At 39.9% G+C, this 22,427-nt stretch overlaps 1 pseudogene; it reads left to right on the plus strand.

Moving 5' to 3' along the window:
• The first annotated feature begins 285 nt into the window (after positions 1-285).
• LOC116418416 overlaps positions 286-22,427 on the plus strand; it is a 37,821-nt pseudogene continuing 15,679 nt past the window's right edge.

Raw genomic sequence — 22,427 nt, forward strand, 5'->3', positions numbered from 1 at the left:
AGAGGGAGTGAATCAAGTTTTTTCTTTTAACAAAGTAAAAACCTGTTGAGACTGGATTCTAGGGCCATTGATTATTATTCTATATTTCCCACAATACGGCCAAAGCTTTTAATTAATAAAAATGTCAAGAGAGAGAGAGATGACACTTTTGAAAATGGGAGAAACTAGTGTTCTTATTATTTAAGAAAGTAAAAGAAATGTCAAAGTATAAGAAATAGGCTTGATTGTATGTAGCAGCTTTGGTGTTGCTAGGGCTATTCCTGAGAGAGCTGGCTACCAGGACAAATGGGCTCGAACAGCAACAAGGACAAAAGAGTGAATGGGTAAGAGAGTGGGGAGGTGACTAGGGGTATGTGTAGGGGAAGCCCATGATAAGATTTGGATTTGTGTCCCCGTCCAAATCTCATGTCAAATTGTAATCCCCAGTGTTGGAGGAGGGGCCTGGTGGGAGGTGATTGGATCATGAGGGCAGATGACCCCATTGTTGTTCTCATGATGGTGAGTTCTCATGAGATCTGGTTGTTTAAAAGTGTGTATAGCACCTCCTCCTTTGCCCTCTTCTTTCTGCTCCAGCCATGAAAGACCTGCCTCCTTCCTTTTTGCCTTCCACCATGATTGTAAGTTTCCCAAGCCATCCACAGCCATGATTCCTGTACAGCCTGTGAAACTGTGAGCCAATTAAACCTTTCTTCTTTATAAATTACCCAGTTTCAGGTAGTTCTTTATAGCAATGTGAGATCAGACTAACGTAGCCCAAAGTTTGTAGGGCCTCATTTTGAGCCTTGGTGGTCCAGAAAGCAGACTTTAGATCCTAGGATGAGAGAAACTCAGTAACTAAATTTTCTGAGGTTGATGCAGTTGTCCTGAATGCTAGTTAATTGATTTACAATTTGAGGATATGTGGTGGTTAATACTGAGTGTCAACTTGATTGGATTGAAGGATACAAACTATTAATCCTGGGTGTGTCTGTGAGGATGTTGCCAAAGGAGATTAACATTTGAGTCAGTGGGCTGGGAAAGGCAGACCCACCCTTAATCTGAGTGGGCATCATCTAATCAGCTGCCAGCGAAGCTAGAACATAAAGCAGGCAGAAAAATATGAAAAGAGAGACTGGCCTCGCCTCCCAGCCTACATCTTTGTCTTATTCTGGATGCTTCCTGCCCTTGAACATCAGACTCCAAGTTCTTCAGTTTTGGGACTCAGACTGGCTCTCCTTACTTCTCAGCTAGCAGACTACCTTTTGTGGGATCCTGTGATCATGTGAGTTAATACTTAATAAACTCCCTTTTATATGTATCTACCCTATTATTCTGTCCCTCTAGAGAACCCTGACTAATACAGGATATATATTCCTAGTGACAGGATGCTCATGTGCCCTCTTTGATGCATTCCTTTTCTCAGGACCACAGTCCCATTTTGCTGAATTCCAAAATTTGCTGGTTAAACAAGGAATTCTGGCCAAAGGAGATAACTAGACTTGAGGCATTTTTCAGACAACTCATGCAGAAGACTGAGGAAATATTCCTGACCTACAAAATAATACTTTACTTATACTAGACACTGCCAGAATTTGCTTTTCTGAACTTGCTTAAACATTTTAATATTACTTTTTAATAATTTTAGATTTACTAAAAAGTTGTAAAGATAGTCTAAAAAGTTTCCATATACCCTTAACCCAGCTTCCCCTAATGTCTACATCTTATACAATCATGGTGCAGTTGTTAAAACTAAGAAATTAACATTGCTGCAATACAAGTAACTATGGACTTCATTCAGATTTTGTCAGTTGTTTCACTAATGTCCTTTTTCGGTTTGAGGATCCAATTCAAAATCCTACATTGCATTTAGTCAATATGTTTCTTTAATCCCTTCTAATCTTTGATGTTTTCTCAATCTCTCCTTGTTTTTCATGGCTTTGACAGTTTTAAGGAGTCTGGTCAGATATTTTGTAGAATATCTTTCAGTTTGGGTTTTTCTGTTTTTCTCATGATTATATTAAAATTATGAGTTTTGGGGGAAATTACCACAAAGGTACAGTGCCTTTTTCATTACATCATATCATATCAGGGAGGACATGCTATCAACATGAATTATCACTGATGATGCTAACCTTATCTACTTGGTTCATGTAATATCTGCCAATTTTTTTCACTGCAAAGTTACTATTTTTTTTCCCATATTGTGTTCTTTAGAAGAAAGTCACTCAGTTCAGTCCACACTTAAGGTGGGGGAAATTAAGCACTACCTCCTGGAGAAACAAATATGTACAAAAACAGTTTAAAATTCTTCTGTACAGAAAATTTTCTGCTTTTCCTGCACTTACCTATATATTTATCATTTATTTATAGCAATATGGGCCCATGTATATATTTTTTATTCTTTGGTTTATAACAGAATACCATCAATATTCTGTTGTTCAAATTGTTCCAGCTTTGGCCATTGAGAATTCTTTCTGGCTAACTCCTGTGTCTTTTTACAGTAAAATTGTATTTAGAAACAATTCCCCAAAACTCATGAGGCTTTTGGTAAATGAGGGGACTCCTGGAACCAACCCACTGTGTATACCAAGGGACAACTACATGTACACACATACACAATCTCCTATTGGTTCTGTTTATAGATCTCTAGGGAACCCTGGCTAATGAGTACATTGTTATGCCCAGACCGTTTATTCCCCAAAGAAGACCACCAGAGTCCAGAGTCAAAGCCAAGCGGCAAGGATCTTTACTGCAAGTTCGAACTTGGTCCCTCCGTTCCACAGCACACAAGAGGGCCCCGAACGAGGCGTGTACTCGCTTTTTATAGCCCGATGTAAACAGGATATGTAAGGTTACCGAGGAACAAGGGAATTCTTTTGGTTACAGCATTACAATTGGTTAACATTGTAAGTTATACATTTAGCAGTTTTCTATTGGTTCCCGCACTTTCAGTAAAACCACAAACGGTTGTGACCTTATCGGGGACTCTCCAGGTGGTGTTTTTCCAAAGTTGAGATATATGATTGTCTCTGAGTTGAGGAATGTGTTTGTGTTGGGCCCAGGAAGTTGAGATATATGGAGGAATGTGTTTGTGTTGGGCCCAGGAAGTTGAGATATATGAAGGAATGTTTTTGTGTTGGGCCCAGGGCTGAGGAATGTGTTTGTGTTGGGCCCAGGGCTGAGGCATGTGTCTGATCTCTTTCATTCCCCCCTTTCTCAGGTACCTCTGGAGCCAATCTTGGGTCTTATAAGTCTGATTCTGTTTCAGTGTTTACAGGTTGGTATTGGGCTCTAAGGACCATGAGCTGTATGGTGTCAAACGTTTCCCTGACAAACTGCAAAATTCTGTTAATAACACAAGGTCCTATGGTAAACAGAAATAGTAGACTTAGCAGGGGTCCAAGGAAGGGGGCTAACAGAGAAAACATAGAGGAAGTCCACCATTGGTTTGCAGCTGAGGCAAACTGCTGTTTTTTCATTTCTATGCTTAACTTGCGTAACTGTTGGACCCGGTTCTCTACAAGCCCTGATTCATTTATGTAGAAATAACAGTCTTCCTTCAGGAACATACATGTACCACCTTTTTCAGCAGTGAGTAGGTCTAGGGCCCTCCGGTTCTGCAAGGTCACCTGAACTAGGGATGTGAGCTGTCGCTGAAGGGAGGCAAGGGACTCAGCCGACTCCTCCATAGCAACAGCAAATTGTTGGTACAACTTGTTGCTTTCTATGAGGGTGTGACCTAGGGCTCCCCCTGGGTCTCGGTCTAGAGGCTGGGTGAATAGCAGTACTAGTCCAGTTACCGGTGTACCCCAGGAACTCGCCAGCAGTTAGTAGAGTTAACCGGGGAACTAATGTGACAGGAAGACACAGTAGGTTGGTAACAGAGGGACCAGATAAGTTCTTAGATAATGTTCCATTACACCAAAAGAATATGCCCGGCGGAGCCCTTAGGGTCGTATTAGGGGGCATTACAGTGATGTTGCAGAGGCTGGAGTTAGTCCCTGAGAAACAGTAGGGAAACTTCTCCTGACTGGGGTTCAGGTACAGTGGCACATTAGGAATAGGGGCATTCAAGAGATTCTGAAGGTTGTCAGTTTGGGTAGAGGTTTCCCATGGCAGAGGGACAGTGGTTAGTTGTGGACGCCCTAGGGTGGCACACAGAAAGCAGCCAGACAAGCTGTGAAGTCCTGTAAGGTTAGCAAGTTCTAATCCTTCTTGTAATAATTCTAACCAGGAGAAAGGACGTAAATCTTGTGTTAGTCTGTTTTCCTGTCGTTGGATATCCCTATGGACCAGGGGCCGTACCTGAACTAGGCCACGCCACAGATAGAGGTGATTGCTAGGCCACATGGAGGAAGAGGAATAGTATACAGCCCCATGTTGAGGCATGGTCCAGCGGGAGTTCCAAGGGTCCTTGACTATCCAGGTATATATTTTACCTGTGTCTTGGGTGCCTTGCCCGAAATTCCAGTTCTCGGATCCTGGCCTCCAGCCTTCTGTGTCTGGCCTCCACACCCGAGGTTTGTGCATGTTGCAGTAGCGATAGGGGCAGCCTGCGTTTTGGTGCCACCAATAGTGTTTACAATTGTATTCAGTCTGATCAAACTCAAAACATATTATTGGCACCATTGATTTGGCTGTCTGAAAACCAGTAAAATTTAGCAAAATTGGGTCATTGCACCCTGAGGAGGGGCAATCAGCACTGGCCAATAATTTCCCGGGCTTATGAGGTTGCCCAGGGTGGGTTTGGTTTTCATAAAGCCAGAATCTCCAGACAAAGGGATTAGGAACTGGTTTTGTGTTTGCCCCAGCGGCCACTAGGGCGACTAACGTTAGGGTTAGACTACCTAGCTGCATGTTTGCAGCGAGCTATGCTGCCGGCGCAGGGTGAGTTTTAAGGGGTTGTTCTTAGCTCTGTCCACAGTCCACGTGGCCGGTGCTTCAGTCGCTGCCGTGATTGGCCCAAGAAGGTCGGAGGTCGGGTCCACTGGTTTGACGTGGGTGTAGTGGATCCACGACGCGATGCCTTCTACCTTCAGGGCGGTGGGTGTGGTTAGGAGTACCTGGAGTGGTCCCTTCCACCTGGGTTCTAGGGTCTCTTGTCGGTGTCGCTTAACCAGGACCCAGTCTCCCGGCTGGTACGGATGGGGTGTCGGTGGGGGACCGGTTTCATATAGTTCCTTCAGCTTGGGCCAGAATTCCTGATGAACTTTCTGTAAGGCTTGTAGGGAAAATAAGAGTTCAGAGACATTTTCTGTTTCAGATTTGAGCAGATCATCTTTTAGGCTAGGAACCAGGGGTGGGGGTCTGCCATACATGATTTCATAAGGGGTAAGGCCCAGACTGTAAGGGGTATTATGGGCCCGGAACAGAGTGTAGGGGAGGAGGACCACCCAATTAGTGCCAGTCTCCATAGTCAATTTAGTTAAGGTCTCTTTTAAGGTCCGATTCATCCTTTCTACCTGTCCTGAACTTTGGGGCCTATAAGCGCAATGTAGTTTCCAATTTGCCCCAAGGAGGGAAGCCAAATCCTGACTCACCTTAGCAACGAAGGCTGGCCCATTATCTGACCCTATCTGGATGGGGAAGCCATACCTGGGGAGGATGTCTTCCAGAATTTTCTTTGCCACAACCTGAGCGATTTCTCTTTTGGTTGGGAATGCTTCAGTCCACCCTGAGAAAGTATCTACAAAGACAAGTAAGTACCGATACCCGTATTTTCCTGGCTTTATCTCAGTAAAGTCTACTTCCCAGTAGATACCGGGCCTGGTTCTCCTGAGCCTTGTTCCCGTTGCAGCCTGGGGTTGGGGATAGGCGTTGCTAAGCTGGCAGACTTTGCAACTTGTCACGATGCTGCTGGCCATCTCGCTATATGTCTGATCTTGAGCTTGGAGCGTCTGATCAGGTCTGTCATCCACCGGGCACCCAGGTGGGTGGTTTGGTGGATGTGTTCTAACACTTGTTGTCCTAATTTTTCCGGTAGGATAGTTTGGTCATTAGTATCAGTCCACCACCCATTCTGGATCCGTTTCAGGGGAAGTTTGTCGATCCACTGGAGATCTTCTTCTGAATAATCAGGGAGATATGGCAAGTCCCGGGGGCCCGGATCAGGGAGCTGGAGTGCAAGGAGTTGGCTGGGAGCCTTTGCCACACTCCTTGCGGCTTGACAGGAAGACAGAATGTCCCTTCGGGTGGCCACCCTACATTAAAGGCGGGCCATTCAGAGCGGTACAGAGTAATTAGCTTTCCCCTCCTGATTTCCACAATAAGATCATGGCCCCTTGCCCTAACATCCTTGAAATTATTTATAAGGAGAGATAGGGGTGTGCTCTGGGTATTACCCATTCTGTAATAGTTTGTAGTCTCTTCCTGCAAAAGAATATGGGTTAGAATTCCTGTAAAGGAAAACTGGAGTATCAATAATATCTAGCTGCAAGTGCACTCCAGAATCCCGGGTCAGAATCAGTTCAGATAGAAATCTAAATCAGGCGAGAGCCAGGGGATGTCTCCCACTGGTCTCCGCTGGCCGTCCTATAGCGTGTCCGCCAGGACTGTGCCAGCTTCAGTTTCAGACCTCGCGAGTCACAGTTACAGGTTCAGAACAGACACAGACAGACAAACAGAGACGAGCCGGCTCACCTATCCACAGCTCCTGGTAGATCCGTTGACCAGGGGTCTGGTGGGCTTGGGGAATCCTGGACGAGCCCCTAAATGTTATGCCCAGACCGTTTATTCCCCAAAGAAGACCACCAGAGTCCAGAGTCAAAGCCAAGCGGCAAGGATCTTTACTGCAAGTTCGAACTTGGTCCCTCCGTTCCACAGCATACAAGAGGGCCCCAAATGAGGCATGTACTCGCTTTTTATAGCCCGATGTAAACAGGATATGTAAGGTTACCGAGGAACAAGGAAATTCTTTTGGTTACAGCATTACAATTGGTTAACATTGTAAGTTATACATTTAGCAGTTTTCTATTGGTTCCTGCGCTTTCAGTAAAACCACAAACGGTTGTGACCTTATCGGGGACTCTCCAGGTGGTGTTTTTCCAAGGTTGAGATATATGGTTGTCTCTGAGTTGAGGAATGTGTTTGTGTTGGGCCCAGGAAGTTGAGATATATGGAGGAATGTTTTTGTGTTGGGCCCAGGGCTGAGGAATGTGTTTGTGTTGGGCCCAGGGCTGAGGAATGTGTCTGATCTCTTTCAACATCAAACTGTAACAAAAACACAGTGAATTCTCACAGAAATGTCTAGTTCCTACCTCACTATGAAAAATGGTGAAAACTCTTAGTGCTTATTTTAGTTCATTTGCTTTGCTATAGCAAAATATCTAAGAGTGGGTAATTTATAAATAATAGAAATTTATTTCTTACATTTCTGGAGGTTGAGAAGTTCCAGATCAAGTTGTCAGTAGATTTGGTGTCTGCTGAGGGCTCTCTGCCTCTAAGAGATGCCCTCTTAGAAGGTGTCTTTTTGCTGTGTCCTTTCATCATAGGAGGCAGAAGGACAAAAAAAAAAAAAAAGTGGGGAACCTCACTGGTTCCCCCCAATCTTTCATAAGGCACTTATATAGGGAAGGGCATATGATCCAGTTCTGGCAAGATGAAAGAGAAAATCTGTTCAGGGGCTAGGGGAGGAAGGAAAAGAATTCTGAGGAAGATGCTCCTTTCTGAAAAAAATTAAAGACAGAGTCCTTTTAGTCTCTTCTTTCTTGCTGCCTTGGACACTGATGGACTGAATTCATAAAGCTGTGGCCACTATCTTCTGATTCTGAGGTATGGCAGATCAGAGAGGTAAGAACAGCTCAGGTCCTTGATGACATAGTTAGATTACTGAATCAACCTTGGAACTGACTACCTTTAGATATTAGGTATATGAGAGTGTCTTTAGTGTTTAAACTGTTAGATAGAGATTCTGTTATTTGCAGCCCAAAGAATCCTAACAGATAGGGTTGAAACATAATAGGATTAGGGATCCATATTAAGAATTCTGCCACTATCTGAAAAATACCCAAATCATACAAATGTAGAGAGGTGTGGGGTGTTTAAAAAGAAACAAAGCTGGGTGTGGTGGCGAATGCCTATAGCTGTAGTCCTTGCTACTTGGGAGGCTGAGGTGGACTATCTCTTGAGCCTAGGAGTTACAGGTGATTCTGGGCAAAGTATTAAAATTCTGTTTTTGAAAAAAAAGTGTTAATCTGTCATGGGATTACAGTAAACATAAAGAAAGAAAATAAAAAGAAACAAACATAACTTAAAATAGTTATGTGCATAGTACTGTGCATATTCAGTACTGTGCATATTCAGTACTAAGAAACAGGAGAAAATGTAAATGAGTGCTTTACACTAGGAAAATTTAATAAGAATAGCCATTCAATAAAGCAAGAACTCAAATATCAGATAAAACAACAACAGAAGATGGAAAAAGGAATAGCAGAGTTAAGAAAACAATTCAAGGATCAAAGTAACAACAACTGTCAGTTAATAAATTAACATGAAAAAAAAAAAGAAAGGACAAAAAAAAAAAAGAAAATATGATAAGATGTATTTCAGTAGGGAGAGAACCAACCAAAACATGAAAAGTCTTTTATAAAAGTCAATAAAATACTTGTGAATTTGCAAAAATAAAAAAAATAAATTAATTAATAAATTAATTAATTAATTAACATGACATGGAATGGACATAACTGAAATGAGATTTCTAACCCAAAAGCAAGCCTGCTTACTCACTACAATAGTGGAGGAAAAGCAAATCAAGGTTAAATCAATTGGAGATAAGTTAGTCAATGTAAAAGACAAACATACAGCATGAGACTAATAACTGTCCCCAAAAGAGCAAGCCTAAAACATGCAGCAGAACAAAAAGATACTAAAAAAAAAAGCCATAAAATCTGAAAATTAAAGGGGCCATCCTGTTCCAGAAAAAAAAGTGATTGAGCTGAGATGACACATCAAATTAAGTTAAATTTCGAGGATTAAAGAATATTCTTCAGGCATCCATACAGAAAAATAAGAGGGGAAAATCAAATTATCCTCTACTCCTCCTTAGCAATATTCAATTAATGCCAGAAGATAACAGAGCAAAATCTAGAAGGCTAAAATGTGATACAGGAATATTTCATAGCCTAGTCGTTCGCATATAAAAGAAGAATATTTACATTCTTAAGCATCCAAGAACTCGGAAAATACAGTACCCAGAAGTTCTAGAACAAAACTGCTTTCAATAAAATCCATATATCCATGTGATTTGAGTGTAGACAAACTAAGAAAAAAGATTGGTGGTAAATAACAAATACATTTAATATAGAATTAAACAGCTGTGATACAAAGCATCATTGGAAATGGTATTTACCAAATACCTTTGATGATTATTACTAGGTAGTAGGACTTTGTTTTTTTTATGTTCTCATTAATATGTCGTTATGTTGATTGAATGCTTATCCAATAATATGCTATATTTCTATCTTCATAGATACAATCATTATAAAAATACATTTATGATATAGTTTAAATATATTATCTTTAGAAATTTTTAGGAGGGGGTAAACTTTTTCTGGGATACAACATGGTTAGGTTTTTGTCTTTTACATGTTTAGTACCTTGTTCACAAGAGTATCTTTGTAATACTTTTGTATTCTTTTAACTCAGAAGAGTAGACAAAGCAGAATCTATCATTTTCTTGGCCTTTAGTTGTTGAAACTACAGGTCTTCTCAGACTCTTTGAAAAATAAAAGGAGGGAACACATTTTGACTCACTCTATGAGGTCAGTATTACTCTGATACCAAAACCAGACAAAGATGTCACAAATAAAGAAAAAGAAACTACAGACCAATATTCCTTATCAAGATAGTCATAAAAATCCTCAGCAAAATACAAGAGCATAGTTTTGCATATGCAAACCAAATTCAGCTGAATATACAAAGGAATGTATTATGACCAAGTGAGATTTATCCCAAGAATGCAAGGTTGATTTAATATCAACCATATTCATAGAATAAAATGTGTAAAAAGCTATATAATCATCTCAGTATTTCTGATAAAAACATTCAACAAACTAGGAATTGAAGGAAACTTCCTCAATCTTATAAAGGGCACATACGAAAAGTCACAGCTAATATCATACTTAATGATGAAAGATTTAAAGCTTTCTCCATAAGATCAGGAATAAGACAAGGATGTTTGATTCTGCCACTCCACTTCTATTTCACATTGTACTGGACAGTATAGTCAGGGCAATTAGGCAAAAAACAGACATTTAGGCCAGGTGCAGTGGCTCACGCCTGTAATCCCAGCACTTTGGGAGGCCGAGGTGGGCGGATCATGAGGTCAGGAGATCGAGACCATCCTGGCTAACACGGCAAAACCCCGTCTCTACTAAAAATACAAAAAAAATTAGCCAGGTGTGGTGGCGGGAGCCTGTAGTCCCAGCTGTATGGGAGGCTGAGGCAGGAGAATGGCGTGAACCTGGGAGGCAGAGCTTGCAGTGAGCTGAGATCGCGCCACCGCACTCCAGCCTGGGTGACAAAGCGAGACTGTCTCAAAAAAAAAAAAAAAAAAAAAAAAAAAAAAAAAAAAAAAAAAAAAAAACAGACATTTAACAAGCATCTGTATTAGAAAAGAAGAAGTAAAACTACTTCTACTTGCAAATGCCATAATCTTGTACATAGAATATCCTAAGGAATCCATTAAAACCCACTAAAATTAACAAATGAATTAATTTGCCAAGGTTTTGCGGGATACTAGATCAATATACAAGCATTGTATTCCTATACAGCAGCAATAAACAACCAGAAAATAAAATTAAGGAAATTCAATTTATAATGGCATAACAAAAGTTAAACACTTAGAAAGAAATTTAACAAAACTTATTTACAATTTTGAAAGAAATTAAAGAAGATCTAAGTAAATGCAAAGACATCTTATGTTCATGGATTGGAAGACATATTATTAAGATGGTAGTACTCCCCAAATTAATCCACATATTCAGTGTAATCCTTATCAAAATCCCAGCTGCTTTGCTTTTGCAGAAATTGAACAAGCTAATCCTAAAATTCACATGGAACAGCAAGAGACTCAGAATAGCAAAAATAATCTTGAAAAAGATTCAAGGCTGAGGACAAAAACTTTTTTATTTTAAAACAAGTTACAAAGCCCAGTAATCAAGACAGCATGGTGCTAGTATAAAGATAGAAATATGAATTAATAGAATTGAATTGAGAGTCCAGAAATAAATGCTTACATTTACAGTCATTTGATTTTAAACAAGGGTACCAAACAATTAATTCATGGGAAAAAGAAAAATCTTTTCAACAAATGATGCTGAGACAATGGAATATCTAGATGTGAAAGAGCAAATTTGGATCCCCTACCTCACACCACACACAACATAAAATGGACAAAAGACCTAAATATAAGCGCTAAAACTATAAAACTTTCAGAAGAAAACAGGTGTGGGTTTTTGTTATCTTGGATCAGGCAATGGCTTCTTAGATATGCCACCAAAAGCACAAGTAACCAAAGAAAAAATAGATTGAACTACATTAAAATTAAAAATGTTTGTACTTTCGGCTGGGCGCGGTGGCTCAAGCCTGTAATCCCAGCACTTTGGGAGGCCGAGACGGGCGGATCACAAGGTCAGGAGATCGAGACCACTCTGGCTAACACGGTGAAACCCCGTCTCTACTAAAAACTATAAAAAACTAGCCGGGCGAGGTGGCGGCACCTGTAGTCCCAGCTACCCGGGAGGCTGAGGCAGGAGAATGGCGTGAACCCGGGAGGCAGAGCTTGCAGTGAGCTGAGATCCGGCCACAGCACTCCAGCCTGGGTGATAGAGCGAGACTCCGTCTCAAAAAAAAAAAAAAAAAAAAAAAAAAAAAAAAAAAAAAAAAGTTTGTACTTTCATGTCAGAAAAGCAAGATAACAAACCAGAGAATAGAGGGCCAAGTGTGGTGGCATGTGACTGTAGTCCTAGCTGCTTCGGAGGCTGAGGTGAGAAGATTGCTTCAGCCCAGGAGGTCATGGCTGCAGTGAGCCATGATTGCCCTCCAGGTTGGGCAACACAGAGAGACTCTGTCTCAAAAATGAAAAAAAAAAAAAAAAAAAAAAAAATTAGCAAACCACAGAATAGAAGAAAATATTTGCAAATCATTTATCAGATAAGACTAGTATTCAGAACATATAAAAGATACTTTCATCCTTTCAACTAAACCATGAAAAGACAATCCAATTAAAATATGAGCAAAGAATTTGAATAGATATTTCTGCAGAGAAGTTACACAAATGACCAATAAGCACATGAGAAAAATGCTCAACATCATTAGCCATTAGGGAAATGGAAATCAAAACACAATGAGATACAATTTCACACCCCCTAGGATGGTTAACATTCAGACAAGTATCTATAAAATTTAGACAGACAAGTGTTCATGATGTGGAGTGGAAACCCCAGTGCATTGCTTTCGAGAATGTAAAATGGTACAGCCACTATGGAAAAAGAAGACAGGCACAAAGAGCTGCATATTATATGATTCAATTTACGTGAAATATTCAGAATAAGTAAATTCATGGAGACAGAAAGTAGATTAGTAGTTGCCAAGAGTTAGGGGGAGGGGAAAATGGGGAGTAACTGATGGAAACATTCTGGAATTATACAGTGGTGATGTTTGCACAAGTTTATGAATATACTAACAACTACTGAAATATATTCCTTAAAAGGGTAAATTTTATGGCATGTGAATTATATCTCAGTTAGAAAAAAAAGAATGAGGGAGTGTGAGAGTCCTGGTATTGCCCTTGTTTGCACTGGTCTTCTGAGACATACTAGCCTAAAGCATTAACTGAGAAAGGAAATAACTATACTATTATGACCCCTTCCTTTCCCACATGGAAAATGCCCCAAGAGAAAGCTGATAGAAAAGACAAGTTAATAGAATCCAGCAGAACCAAATACTCCTAGAAGAAAGTTGGAGTCTTTTTTGAGAGGCTGTAATCATTGCTGTCGAAAATATACACAGAAAAACAGAGCAGCACGCTTTTCCTCAGTGGTCTGACTCAGTTGTTTTGTTGTAAGACATTGAGCATCATCAAATAACAGTTATGGGATAGCTGGTGTAAGATACTTATAGGAACAAAGACAGAAATGTCAATCACGTGAGAAGGCCTGTGGGAAATCAGGAAAGGACAATAAGCCATGTTGCTTGGCAGTGGACAGTTCTAGCTCTAGCTTTCCAATATTCATCTTTTTCTCTTTTTCCCCTTCTCAGCACCCCAATTTCCATTTTTTTCCATTGCCTTGTCCACTTTAATTAGTAGAGTTGTTGTTTGGGACTTGACTTGTTATTGTTTGGGACTTGACTTGTTATTGTTTGGGAGCAGGTCTGTGACCCAAGCTAGGGCAACTGTATAAGTCCTCACTGGAATGTGAATCTCTGGCACAGGGATAAAGAGACTAAAGGTTCCCCTTGGTCTGCATAGCAGCACCCTGACTAAACCATTCCTGCCATGAGACGGCTATTGTCTCCAGAGCTGTCTTGGTTCTCACCAGTTCCTGAGCCTGATTCTCCTGGCTCTTGTCAATTTAGTTCTATTTCTAATTCCTCTACATAAATCCCCTTCTGCCTAAGTTAGAGCCATTTTCTGTGGTTTGCCACAAAAACATTCATTCATGAATGGCAGGAACTCTGGTAGGACTGGGTCCGGTGAGACTGGATGGTCATGCAGAATCCAAAGCAGCCCTCGGTCTTCAGCAGGAGAAATTCAGAACCATTGCTCCAGTGTGACCATGGTCAGCTACTCTTTGCCTAACTGCTGCTCTCCAAATCTGTGCCTCTATCACCAATCAATTTCTTCACCTTTTATCTTTTCTCAAGCTCACTGTTTCTGTACACTCAAACTTTCAGTTATTCTCTTCAACACACTCATCATGCCTTAGGGAAGGAAAACCTTTCTTCTATCCTCTTAGGTTCTGTGGCTGGACCTGAGAATTAAACTGGTATAAAATAGATTACCAGGAGAAAAATGTGTGCATTTTATTTTATAGGAGCCTTCACAGGAAAAATGAAGACCTGAAGAAGCAGTTAGGACTGAGAGCTTATATACTTGTTTAAAAATAAAGAACAATAAATTTGCAGAGAAATGGCAAGACAGAATAGGATTTCTACTATCAATAGGATATTTATCACTTCTAGGAGTGGCAAATTGTGAAGAAATTTCTAGAAAGTGATTAGAAAATATAGAGAAGCTAAAGGAAGATAAAGGTTATTTTGGTAGGTTTATTTGTGTAGATCCATTGCAGCATTGACTTCCATTCTCTGGTGATAAAAATGTTATCTTCCTGGTCCATGGAGGGCATTGCTCTCATGGGAAAGTTTATGATCTGCTTGTAGGTAGAAAAAGGGAAGACAGATAGCCCTTCCTGCATGTGCTGTTTCAAAAACATCTGCAGCTCAAAGTAATGAATTTGCCAAAAGGGCCTATTTTGGGTGGCATGTTCCAAATCCAATGGTTATTCCTCAGTTTCATTTTATTAATCTTTCAGCTGTGTTTGACACAGTTGACTACTTACTGTTCATTGAAATATTTCTTCACTTGGCTTCCATGACATTACATGCTTTTGTTTTTTTCCTTCTACCTCATAATCTGCTCCTTCAGAAGCTCCATTGTTGATTCTTCCTCAACATGTGTTGGAGTCCACCAGGGCTCAATGCCCAGCCCCTTCTCTATATATCTTCCCTCCCTAGATCATCTCACTACAGCTCTTATATAAATAAAAAGATTTATAAGAGAATAGTATGAACAGTTATACACCAACAAATTAGATAACTTCAATGAAATGAATAAATTTCTAGATATACACAAGCTGCCAAAACTGATGGAAGAAAAAATAAAAAATCTGAATATAATTATAACAAGTCAAGAGATTGAATCAGTTACATTTATCAGGGGAAAACCCCACCCCTGATATTTATCATGGGTTCTTTTCTATTTCCTAGGCATCTCAGCTGGTTTGAGAAATAAAGGGAAAGAGTACAAGAGAGAGAAATTTTAAAGCTGGGTGTCTGGGGGAGACATCACACGTTGGCAGGTTCCATGATGCTCCCTGAGCCATAAAACCAGCAAGATTTTATTAGCGATTTTCAAAAGGGGAGGGAGTGCACAAATAGGGTGTGGGTTACAGAGATCACATACTTCACAAGGTAATAGAAGATCACAAAGCAAGTGGAGGCAGGGTGAGATCACAGGACCACAGGATGGGGTGAAATTAAAATTGCTAATGAAGTTTCGGGCATGCATTGTCATTGTTAACATCTTATCAGGAAACAGGGTTTGAGAGCAGACAACCTGTCTGACCAAAATTTATTAGGTGGGAATTTCCTTGTCCTAATAAGCCTGGGAGCGCTACAGGAGACTGGGTCTTATTTCATCCCTTCGACTTCGACCGTAAAAGGTGGCCGCCTTATGGGGTTCGTCTATAGACCTACCCTCAGGGTGCATTCTCTTTCTCAGGGATATTCCTTGCTGAGAAAAAGAATTCAGCGGTATTTCTCCTATTTGCTTTCGAAAGAAGAGAAATATGGCTCTGTTCCATCCGGCTCACCGGCTGCCAGAAGTCTTATATCTCTTGTTCCCTGAACATTGCTGTTATCCTGTTCTTTTTTCAAGATGCCCAGATTTCATATTGTTCAAACAGACATGCTCTACAAACAATCTGTGCAGTTAACACAATCATCACAGGGTCCTGAGGCGACATATATCCTCTTCAGCTTACAAAGAAGATGACGGGATTAAGAGATTAAAGCCAGGCATAGGAAATCGCAAGGGTATTGACTGGGGAAGTGATAAGTGTCCATGAAATCTTCACAATTTATGTTCAGAGACTGCAGTAAAGATAGGTGTAAGAAATTATAAAAGTATTAATTTGGGGAACTAATAAATGTCCATGAAATCATCACAATTTATGTTCTTCTGCCGTGGCTTCAGCTGGTCCCTCCGTTTGGGGTCCCTGACTTCCTGGAACAATGTTAAAACTTTGAAAAAAGAAAAGCCCAGGATCAGATGACTCACTAAGAATTTTATCAAACATTTAAAGAATTATCACCAGTTCTTCTCAAACCATTCCAAAAAGTAGAAGAGAAAATGAGAACTTCATAACTCATTCTATGAGTCTAGTATCACCCAATACCAAAGTCAGACCAAAAAAAAATCACAATAAGGCTGGGCAAGGGGGCTCACATCTATTATCCCAGCACTTTCCGAAGCTGAGGCGGGCGAATCACCTGAGGTCAGGAGTTTGAGACCAGCCTGGCCAACATGGCGAAAAACCATCTCTACCAAAAACACAAAAATTAGCTGGGCATGGTGACACGTGCCTGTAGTCCCAGCTACTTGAGAGGCTGTGGCAGAAAGCAATTCTGTTTATAATATCATCAAAAATAATAAAATAGGAATAAATTTAACTCAGAGCATGCAAAATTGGTACGCTAAAGACTACAAACTGCTGTTTGTAATACTGTCTTTATAGAAGACCTTATGAATAAGTGAACCTTCCTCTATTCATGTGGAAGACTTACTATTATTAAGATGGCAATCTTCCCCAAATCTATCTACAGATTTAATGCAATCCTTATCACAATTCCAACTTCCTGTTTTGTGGAAATGGACAAGCTGCTCCTAAAATTCATGTAGAAGAGCAAGGGACCCACAATAGCCAAAACAATCTTGAAAAAAAGTAAAAAGTTGGAGGATTCACAATTCCAGACTTCAAAACTTACTACCATAAGACCCAACAATTCCACTTCTAAGTATATACACAAGAGAATTGCAAACAAATTGTTCAGACAAAAATTTGTATAGGAATATTCATAGCAGCATTATTCATAATAGCCAAGAGGTAGAAACAATTTAATGCTCATGACTGATGAATGAATTAAACAAAATGTGGTATATCCATATAATAAAATATTATTCAGCAATAAAAAGAAATGAAGTACTGATACATAGTACAATATGGATGAGCCTTGAAAACATTATGCTAAGTGAAAGAAGCCAGACACAAAAGGCCACATATTGTTTGACTCCATTTGTATGACATGTCCAGTACAGGAAAATCCATAGAGACACAAGCTGGTTACTGGTTGTCAGAGGTTGAGGACGAGGGTTGGAGTGGAATGTGGAATGAAACCCTAATCACTAGGAGCTTTCTTATTTGGGTGATGAGAATGTTCTGGAATTAGTGATGATGGTTGCACAACTTTGTGAACATATTACAATCACTGAATTGTATATTTTTTAAATGGTTCCAAAGGTAAATTTGTTAATGTAAATTTTACCTCAATTTTTAAAAATTGGCTTGTGTGGTGATGCATGCCTATAATTCCAGCACTTTGGGAGGTCAAGGTGGGTGGATGGTTTGAGCCCAGGAGCTTGAGAACAGCTTGGGCAATATGGCAAAGCCCCGTTTCTACAAAAAATACAAAAATTAGCAAGGCATGGTGACTCACCTGTAGTCCCAACTGCTGGGGAGGCTGAGGCAGGAGGATTACTTGAGCCCAGGAGGTCGAGGCTGTGGTGAGCCGAGATCATGCCCCTGCATTCCAGTCTGGGAGAGAGAGAAGGACCCTGTCTCAAAAAAAAAAAAAAAAAAAATCAAAAGTCATAAATTGCTTCATCAACCTGTAAATGTTTTTTTCAGTAACAAGACACTAACAATGTGAAAAAGATGGCCTGTCTAGAAAAAGGGTAGTTGATATAAAGACAACTCATAAGAGAAATAGAAGTAGTCCAGAAAGATATGAAAAGAGACTGAATCTCACTAGAAAACAGGAAGATGCAAATTATCAATGAGATAGTAGTAGATTTGTAAAACTGAAAGAGTTTAAAACTATCAAGGGTAGCTAAGTGTGGGAAAAAGGTGATCTCATATGCTGCCAATTGCCGCAATTTTGCAGTAAACTAATAAAACTTTAAAACACACACACCCTGTGATTCAGCAATTCTACTTCTCCATATTTGCTCAAAAGAAATATCAATGTAAGTGCACAAGGATGCACATGCAAAGATGTTCATTGCAGCATTGTTTGTGTATGCAAAAATAAGAAGTAGACTAAGGAGTACGGGGAACTAAACTGTGGTAGAGCCACACCATAAAAGTCTACATAATCTTAAAATAAATAATGTTAATATGGAAATATCTCTAATATATAATATTGAGTGAGAAAAAGCATGTTTCAGAACATTCTTCATTTATATAAAATTTAAACTAACTTACAAAATTATTTATTCCCCATGGAAATATATGGATGAATGTATATAAACGCAGAGAAACAAGTCTAGAAGGTCAAAAATTTAAGTAGTGTCAGTAGTTGCTCATGGTGAAAGGGGAAGGATCCAGATTATTGATGGTAATCAAAAAGAATTTTAGCTTTATCTAAAATATATTTTACATGGAGGGATGATGATAATAATAAAACAAGAAAAATTAGATTCAAAAACCAAGATTTAAGTGGTGAACATATGGCTGGGCCCACTGGCTCATGCCCATAATCCCAACACTTTGGGAGGCTGAAGCAGGCAGATCACTTGAGGTCAGGAGATCGAGACCAGCCTGGCCAAGATGGTGAAACCCCATCTCTACCAAAAAATATAAAAATTAGCTGGTTATGGTGGCATGCACCTGTGGTCCCAGCTACTTGGGAGGCTGAAGCGTCAGAATGACTTGAACCCAGGAGGCAGAGGTTGCAGTGAGCTGAGATCATGTCATTGTACTCCAGCCTGGGTGACAGTGAGACTGCCTCAAAAAAAAAAAAAGAAAAGAAAGAAAAGAAAGAAAGAAAAGAAAAAGAAAAAAAAAAAACTTGAATTAATTATTCAGTTATACTGAAAATTCATTAGAAAAGTTTTTCCAAACATCCAAAACCTGAAAAATTATCAGGGAGGAACACTCTTGCAAAAATCCTTTAATTGGGCCTGGTGCAATAGCTCATGCCTGTAATCCCAGCACTTTGGGAGGCAGAGGCTGGTGGATCACCTGAGGTCAGGAGTTTGAGACAGGCCTGGCCAACATGGTAAAACCCTGTCTCTACTAAAAATATAAAAATCAGCTGGGCATGGCGGCAGGTGCCTGTAATCCCAGCTACTAGGGAGGCTGAGGCAGGACAATCACTTGAACCCGGGTAGCAGAGGTTGCAGTGAGCCGAGATCACACCATTGCACACCAACCTGGGCAATAAGAGCAAAATTCCATCTCAAAAAAAAAAAAAAAAAAAAAAAGTCCTTGAATTGTGTCATCAAGGTTTCCTAACAATATAGACACAGATGCTATGTATGGAAGGGCTGTTGTTGCTGCATATGATTATTTAGTACAATAAATTGTGGATAGGGGGTGAGGGGAACAAATTAAAAAGCAAAAAGGGTAATTGCGAAAAAGAGAGGTGGCAGTGGTGTTTTAGAATGCTAATTATGACACAATGAGAAAAGCACAGGATCTGGAGTCAATAACATAGGCTAAGTTTGACTCCACCACTTTCTAGTTGTGTGACCTAGGCAAAACACTTAACTGATATGTAAAATGAGAATAAGGATACTTGCCTTGCGTACCTCACTGGATTGCTGAGAAAAGCATTATAAACTGAAAAGTACTAACAAGATCAAAAGAATTCAAAAGAGAAAGGTGTGAAAGAGATCCACTCAGTAACATAAAATCCTCAGGAGAAGAGCTGCCAAAAGACTTGGGACAGATTTGTTCCAGAGAAACTAATTTTTTTATTTTTTATTTTAATTTATTTTATTTATTTTTTATTATTCTACTTTAAGTTCTAGGGTACATGTGCATAACGTGCAGGTTTGTTACATATGTATACTTGTGCCATGTTGGTGTGCTGCACCCATAAACTCGTCAGCACCCATCAATTCGTCATTTATATCAGGTATAACTCCCAATGCAATCCCTTCCCCCACCCCCTCCCCATGATAGGCCCCGGTGTGTGATGTTCCCCTTCCTGAGTCCAAGTGATCTCATTGTTCAGTTCCCACCTATGAGTGAGAACATGCGGTGTTTGGTTTTCTGTTCTTGTGATAGTTTGCTAAGAATGATGGTTTCCACCTGCATCCATGTCCCTACAAAGGATGTGAACTCATCTTTTTTATGGCTGCATAGTATTCCATGGTGTATATGTGCCACATTTTCTTAATCCAGTCTGTCACTGATGGACATTTGGGTTGATTCCAAGTCTTTGCTATTGTGAATAGTGCCACAATAAACATACGTATGCATGTGTCTTTACAGCAGCATGATTTATAATCCTTTGAGTATATACCCAGTAGTGGGATGGCTGGGTCATATGGTACATCTAGTTCTAGATCCTTGAGGAATTGCCATACTGTTTTCCATAATGGTTGAACTAGTTTACAGTCCCAGCAACAGTGTAAAAGTGTTCCTATTTCTCCACATCCTCTCCAGCACCTGTTCTTTCCTGACTTTTTAATGATTGCCATTCCAACTGGTGTGAGATGATATCTCATTGTGGTTTTGATTTGCATTTCTCTGATGGCGAGTGATGATGGGCATTTTTTCATGTGTCTGTTGGCTGTACGAATGTCCTCTTTTGAGAAATGTCTGTTCATATCCTTTGCCCACTCTTTGATGGGGTTGTTTGTTTTTTTCTTGTAAATTTGTTTGAGTTCTTTGTAGGTTCTGGATATCAGCCCTTTGTCAGATGGGTAGATTGCAAAAATTTTCTCCCATTCTGTAGGTTGCCTGTTCACTCTGATGGTAGTTTCTTTTGCTGTGCAGAAGCTCTTTAGTTTAATGAGATCCCATTTGTCAATTTTGGCTTTTGCTGCCATTGCTTTTGGTGTTTTAGACATGAAGTCCTTGCCCATGCCTATGTCCTGAATGGTACTACCTAGGTTTTCTTCTAGGGTTTTTATGGTATTAGGTCTAACATTTAAGTCTCTAATCCATCTTGAATTAATTTTCGTATAAGGAGTAAGGAAAGGATCCAGTTTCAGCTTTCTACTTATGGCTAGCCAATTTTCCCAGCACCATTTATTAAATAGGGAATCCTTTCCCCATTTCTTGTTTCTCTCAGGTTTGTCAAAGATCAGATGGCTGTAGATGTGTGGTGTTATTTATGAGGCCTCTGTTCTGCTTCATTTATCTGTGTATCTGTTTTGGTACCTGTACCATGCTGTTTTGGTTACTGTAGCCTTGTAGTATAGTTTGAAGTCAGGTAGCGTGATGCCTCCAGCTTTGTTCTTTTGACTTAGGATTGTCTTGGCAATGCAGACTTTTTTGGTTCCATATGAACCTTAAAGCAGTTTTTTCCAATTCTGTGAAGAAACTCATTGGTAGCTTGATGGGGATGGCATTGAATCTATAAATAACCTTGGGCAGTATGGCCATTTTCATGATATTGATTCTTCCTATCCATGAGCATGGTATGTTCTTCCCTTTGTTTGTGTCCTCTTTTATTTCACTGAGCAGTGGTTTGTAGTTCTCCTTGAAGAGGTCCTTTACATCACTTGTAAGTTGGATTTCTAGGTATTTTATTCTCTTTGAAGCAATTGTGAATGGAAGTTCATTCATGATTTGGCTCTCTGTCTGTTACTGGTGTATAAGAATGCTTGTGATTTTTGCACATTAATTTTGTATCCTGAAATTTTGCTGAAGTTGCTTATCAGCTTAAGGAGATTTTGGGCTGAGACAATGGGGTTTTCTAAATATACAATCATGTCATCTGCAAACAGGGACAATTTGACTTCTTCTTTTCCTAACTGAATACCCTTGATTTCTTTCTCTTGCCTGATTGCCCTAGCCAGAACTTCCAACACTATGTTGAATAGGAGCAGTGAGAGAGGGCATCCCTGTCTTGTGCCAGTTTTCAAAGGGAATTTTTCCAGCTTTTGCCCATTCAGTATGATATTGGCTGTGGGTTTGTCATAAACAGCTCTTATTATTTTGAGGTACGTTCCATCAATACCGAATTTATTGAGAGTTTTTAGCATGAAGGGCTGCTGAATTTTGTCAAAAGCCTTTTCTGCATCTATTGAGATAATCACATGGTTCTTGTCTTTGGTTCTGTTTCTATGCTGGATTACGTTTATTGATTTGCGAATGTTGAACCAGCCTTGCATCCCAGGGATGAAGCCCACTTGATCATGGTGGATAAGCTTTTTGATGTGCTGCTGAATCCGGTTGGCCAGTATTTTATTGAGGATTTTTGCATCGATGTTCATCAGGGATATTGGTCTAAAATTCTCTTTTTTTGTTGTGTCTCTGCCAGGCTTTGGTATCAGGATGATGTTGGCCTCATAAAATGAGTTAGGGAGGATTCCCTCTTTTTCTATTGATTGGAATAGTTTCAGAAGGAATGGTACCAGCTCCTCCTTGTACCTCTGGTAGAATTCAGCTGTGAATCCATCTGGTCCTGGCCTTTTTTTGGTTGGTAGGCTATTA

Source organism: Piliocolobus tephrosceles, chromosome 13, assembly GCF_002776525.5.
Source record: "Piliocolobus tephrosceles isolate RC106 chromosome 13, ASM277652v3, whole genome shotgun sequence".
NCBI classification, from domain to species: Eukaryota; Metazoa; Chordata; class Mammalia; order Primates; family Cercopithecidae; genus Piliocolobus; species Piliocolobus tephrosceles.